Source organism: Juglans microcarpa x Juglans regia, chromosome 2D (genome assembly GCF_004785595.1).
Source record: "Juglans microcarpa x Juglans regia isolate MS1-56 chromosome 2D, Jm3101_v1.0, whole genome shotgun sequence".
Lineage (NCBI taxonomy): Eukaryota > Viridiplantae > Streptophyta > Magnoliopsida > Fagales > Juglandaceae > Juglans > Juglans microcarpa x Juglans regia.
The window spans coordinates 28,400,343-28,406,725 of record NC_054596.1 but is presented as its reverse complement, the minus strand read 5'-3'; positions in this window follow the sequence as shown (position 1 = coordinate 28,406,725).

The following is a 6,383-nucleotide window of genomic DNA, read 5'->3' as shown; positions in this document are numbered from 1 at the left end:
CTTGATTAAAGGAAATGATTTGTTTGAATAAATTTTCATACCGTCAAAAACACTGGAAGCTCCTGAAAGTCAAATCTCATGTGGTAGGAGAGCAGAAAGCTTCTAAGAATGCAGAGCTGAAAACAAAGAAAATAAAAAAATAAAGTGGGTAGTAAACGGGTAGCTAAGGGTATCATTACCCTTATTTTGCACCAATGTGGGGCGCAACTTCTGGCAACCAAATTGTTGCGATACTTTCCGCATTTTTTGTACAAAAAACTCTGTTACAGACAAGTTGATTTGTAAATACATGCTACTAATTCTTTTTATGGTAATTTTGGCGTTGAAGGCTTTTATATGAGCGGTGTGCTGAATATATGTCAATAAGGATTTTTGTATGGGGGTGGTTTTCATTGCACTAGCATCCAGGAAGTGGAAAAAAAAATTCAAAGACTTCTCTCCTTGGTAGGGGTTATGCACAAAAGAAGAGGTGTCAAGAGACAGATGATGGTCTTGACTATTGGGAGTAGAGGAGCCAGTGTGAGGATACTTGGGGCTTGGAGGATGCCATTATAGATGTGACGCTCCCAACCTCCACTTAAGATAGAACAAAGACTTATAGCGTTGAGAGTCGAGACAGTAGCACAATGTTACTTACATCTGTTCATGGCAATTAATATGTAATGCATCCTATAAATGCATTTAACAATATGCAATAACCACAATGGAATAAGGGTGACTAAGTAAAACTTATGCCAGAATAAACTAAAACATCTCAATGTCATTCATAATCATCATAAGTTCAAATCATAAGGTAACATAATCTTAGTACAATTATTCTTGATAAGAAGTCTCCATGATTAAATCAACTGCTTCATGCATTCTAGTGCACGAACGGTTAGGGCTATAAACATCAAAATGAGGTCTAATATTTTGTCGAGATCCGTCTCCTATTCATCAATCAGATCCACTTGTCCATGTGATGACCCGAGTTTGTCTAGACTTGGCACTTAGAATTCATTCTAGGTTACCATGGCATTTTAGGAGCCTTAGTTACTTTGGAAGGCCTTAGAGTCTTTGATTTGGTAACTTAAGTCCAAGAGGAGAGTGACCTTAGATTACCTTGTAATTTTCGGCCCTATTTAGAAACCCCAGGCCCAATTGCTTTAGGCCCATGACCCAAATCTTAAGTCACTAGTGCCATGTGTCATGAAAATGTTACACTTTGAATCTAGTCTTGATAGTGGTTTAAGGGGGAGAGAGAGGTGTAGGAAAGCACCAAGAAATGGCTTGAACGCCTACCCTAGAAGAATTGCCACTTGTCAACTTGCTAGAAACCTTCTAAATGAACCAAGGGTTAAAAGGAACCTAGGAAGACTAAGGGATTTTCGGTTAGCCCATCTTCCCACACGCCTAGCCCATTGTCTTGCCCAAAATTCGAGTTCCAAGATAGATTTCTTGGGAAGAGAAGCCTAGGGAAGTGAAATAAAACTTTTTTAGAAACTTTGCATGGAAAACCGAAGGGAGGCACATAGGATTTCGAATTTGGTCAGTTTTTGCCAAGTGTCAAGCATGCACTAAGTTTCTATAAGAATATGTGAAGAGACTTTTGTATCAAGGATAAATATGCCCTTAGGATTTCGGCTAGCACACTCCCAAGCACCCAATTCACTTGCCACTTGTCACTTAAATTATTTTAGACCAATGGCACATGAAATGTCACCTAGGGAAGGAACACTTGGAAGATGAAGCATCAACTTGGGAAAAGTAGAAGGAATGGACGGCTAGGGCTATGGCACACGTCCAATGCCACTTGTCATCCATACCAAAGGTTACTTGTTGGGAAAAGGAAGAGGCATGTAATGTTTTACCAAGTTACCCTTGAAAAATATTCATTTGCTTAAGGAAATGAAGGGCATAAAGGAGAAAGAAGGGAATTTCGGCCAAGGGAAGAAAAACCCTACACGCCACCCCCAAGATGTCATTTCCCAATGCAATCCAAGTGGGGAATTCCAAAAGGCATTTTCGGCAAAAGAGAAAGGGGAAGAAGAAACCTATGTCACTTGTCATCCATGCAAATATTTTGAAAGAAACCAAGGAGGGAAGTGAAGAGTCTACTATAAAAAGGAAGGGGTACACGCCAAGGGGCTTTTCCCTTGCCATTTTTTGGGAAATTGCATGAACTCTTAGTCTCTCCACACAATTCTCACGTGTTCACTTAAAGGTTCCCTTACTTTCTTGTATTTTGTTTCCAACCAAACAAGGAAGATCCTTTCAAGAAAGAGGATTTCGTCACCATCAAGAATAGACAAGGTAAGGATCGGTTTCATCTTAAGTTTTGCACATACATGTCACTTTCTCAACCTAAAAATGAGATTCAAACCTCACTAGACTTCGAGAATGATAGAGCACCCACACTTTCTATCAATTTTTTGGAAAAATGACTTGGGGTTTTCAAGAAACCCTTGAAACCAATTAGTGGAGGTAGTTCATCCTCCATGTTTTTGACCACCACATGTATCTTTGCTTTACCTTAGGTTTTGTTTTATTTCATGAGTGAAATGAAGGGGTTTTACCCCAAAAACCCTAGAAGCCGAGTAGTTTAAGATCAAGTGATGCTTTAGAAATCCACACACACACTCAAGAACATGAGATAGGGTTTTTAGTTACTCTTTCTAATATACTATGTTCAGATTTATAGCTTGATAGTATTTCTATACGCGGATTTTTGTAAGTATATACTCAACTTACTCTTGGTTAATGCTTGTATATATTTGTATAAATTATTTCATTGTTTCGATTGCTTTGTTTGCTATCTCTTGATTATTTGTTTGAATATGCTAATATGATCTTGAGTAAATCTATGGAAAGAAATATATGATTCGAATTTGTAATGAAAATGCCATGAAATACTCCTATAAGTTTCAGTTTTTACTTGTTTAAGGTTAATGGTTTATGCAACATGATGTTTCGGTTTGAACCTTGTGTTACATGTCCCGGCGTCTCAGTCACCGTCCAATCCCAAGCAGGGGCTGGGGGAGCCACAGTCCATTTGGTCCGTTCTCATCAGGTCTTGACACAACTTATATCATTCCAAGTAGAATGATAGTGGGTCCACAAGGAGTGAGATTTACTTGAAATCTCAGTAAGTCAGATAACCAACATGCATAAAGATAAATTATGCATGATGAATGATAAATATGAAATGCGTGTGATGTAGAAAAATTAGTATGTCTCCCATTCAGATTCGTGAACATTTTTAGAAAACTGAGACACATTTTCTTACAAAGAAAATTTTTCACTTCAACTGTCAAAAACATATATTTCATCATAACGATTCATCATTATTAGAAATTCACATTTAATCATAACATTAACATCATAACGTATGGTATCGTCACAATTCTCCATATGCATTGTGAGTACCTGTTGGTGACGTAAGTACAACTCACGTTGAAACTTCGTTATCTACAAACTCATTCTCAATGCATTGGTAACATAACATAAAATCATTATAATATCATAACATGTACATCCACTAGCTTTAGGTGTCATAACATTTGACTTCGCCCCGACATTCTTTAAAAAAAAACATATTCGAAACCCGCTGACTGTTCTTTGTCAACACAGTGGTTATCAATCCATTTTTACTCACTCCAAAGTGGACAAATGAGTTCCATTAGGATAATTCCCCATTCTAGCATTTGGGGTTGTGACAAAAATTATTTTCATGCTATGCTTGAAAAATGTAGTTCATGAGATGTGTATATATAGCAAGCTTTCATGTGAAAATGTCATTTATATGCAATATGCTAAAAATGGTGAAAGTGTCACATGTCATGTAAGCAAGTAGTTATGTACTCAATGTATCATATAACATGATGTTTTATGCTTAAATGAAAATTATAACATGAAAGTGGCATTTATCAATAAATCATAAATAACTTATCAATGTGTAAGTTAGAGGCCAACTTACAAATTGCCTGAGCTTGAAAAAAACGTAGTGGCTATAATCAAAGTTGTATTAAGTTAGGATTTGAACTACAAAGGAAGATGTTCATAATTAAAAGGTTTCATAAATGAGAATTTACAAAAATACCCCTAAACTTTTAAAAATTGCCACTAAGGTCCTGATTTTTCACTATTTGCAAATAAAGTCCAAATTTAACCAAACTTCATAAACCCAAAGGCTTTCCAAGGTTGGGCCTCAGGTCTTTACTAGCACCAACTTAAACGCAAAGGCTTCAAGTCCTTCTCACAGTGGGGCCTAAATCCTAATTCTCGTCAAGAAATGCCTCTTACACCATAAATTCTAATGGGTTTAGGTTTTAAGGCTCCTACTCTTGGCCTAGGACAACTCCCAAGACACTCTTGGGCATAATTCTAAAACCTCCCATATTTAACCAAAAGTAGCCCCAAATGTCACTTCACTAGTGGTCCTGTGGTAATTAAACCATAATAATGTATTAAAAACCATCCCAACACTTCTAGCTAAGTTTGAAATATGACTCTAATGCTAAGAATAATCCAAAAAAATATAACCCAAAAAGCTAACTGAGATTAAGGGAGCTAATGGTTAGGTCTTAAGGTAGTGGAAGGACAATCCTTGGCTGAGGGTTTCCTCACAGGCGACAAAAAACGTCGGCGGTGTCAGGAAGTGATAAATTGGGGCCACACCAGCTCACGAGCATTTAGATGTAGTCTTCCAATGGTGGTTTTCCTTTACGTGGAATGGCCTAGTGCAAATTAGGTGCATGGGCCTTGTTCCAACTTGTAGCTTTAGCTGGCGTGGGTTGGTGTATCAGTGATAGAAAATGTTGGCACATACGGTGGTGGCTTGCGATTTCCTCATCGGCTTACTGTTGATTGGCGAGATGGTTCCCATAGGCCTTTATACTTTGCATGGCGAAAACCAAGGGGAGCAACCTCTGTTGATTCTATCTGGTCTTCTATTGGAGTGGGTGGTAGTTGGAAGAGCCGTTCGCGAAGGGTGGCTGGCATCCTATCTGCCGCTGGGGGCCTCTAGTACTCGTTCACCCATTATGCCATTGTGCATGCCATCTGTGACGCCTCCAGATTTTTACTTGGGATAGAATGGACATCTGAAGCGTCGAGACATACAATATAAGGTTACCTTCCCCCATTCATGGTAGTTAAAGATGCAATGCACTTAGCATACATCTAGCAATATGCAGTATTTGCATTAGATATTTTTTTTTTTTAGCAATACTATACATCAAACTAATAACATCCCAAATGATTCTGAAACACATTACATGAAACATGAAAGTTATACATAACCATGATTACAACACAAGTCCAAAACATTTATAATCTCAGAGGTACTGGAGATAGAGCTCTATAAGTACATTCACCGAAATAAAACTACTAAGTTAGTCCGTTGAGCAAATGGTGTAACTCGACTAGGGACACCATAATGCTATCTAGAAACCTAATCATGGAGATCATGAGCTTTGCATCGCATTGGCACTACCTAATCGTCCTCCTTCAATCGGCTAAGCACCGCTCCATCTCTTGATGCTGGCACATTGGCTACGATTTGGGGGGAATGGTAGTTGGGACCAGCACGGTGAGATTTGAGTACAAATCTTAGTAAGTTAACAGGAAACTTTAACATATAGTTTACGGATGCATGCAAGGTAGTGAAGGCATGAATGCATAATCATAATCACAAACAAGCATGACGTGACTTGACATATAACATGGCATATGCTTACATGACTTGAACTTGAGCATAGACTGAGCTTGAAACTGAACTTGACATGATGTGAACTTGAACGTGAACTGACTTGAATATGAACTTAACATGACATGTGTAACACTAAGACCCAGAATTTGTATGGATGGACTATGGATATTTATTTTATTATTTATTTATTTGAGCTTAAAATTTTAGTTTATTTATTTTCTTTTGGTTTTTATGTTATGGATCGATGATTTTTTTTTTTATTTGGAATCTTGGCCGCTTGTTTAAACCTTGAAAACCTATCGGTTTATGAGCTAGCAGTTTCCCTCACCCACATGACTCAGCTTTCATCTGCACACACGTCTCTCTTATCTCTAGGGTTTTCGCATCATATTTATACACACACATTGGCCTGCTCTGTTACGCTCACTGCCCCCATACGTAATCGACGCAACCCACGTTTCACCCCCTCTTGTTCACTGCCTCTCCACCTTCTTGGCTCTTTGCTCGTCGACTTTGCCACCTTAAAACCTCCACTGCAAACCACCAATACCGAAAGATAACCCACTTCGGAGAACTCCTCCACGCACGACCAGCAGTTTGAGATCATCATCACGAGTCACCCTCTGCGCGAAAAAGCCTCACGCTGCTGCTCTGCCACTCAAATTCGTAGCCAGCAACTCCTCTGTGCAAACAG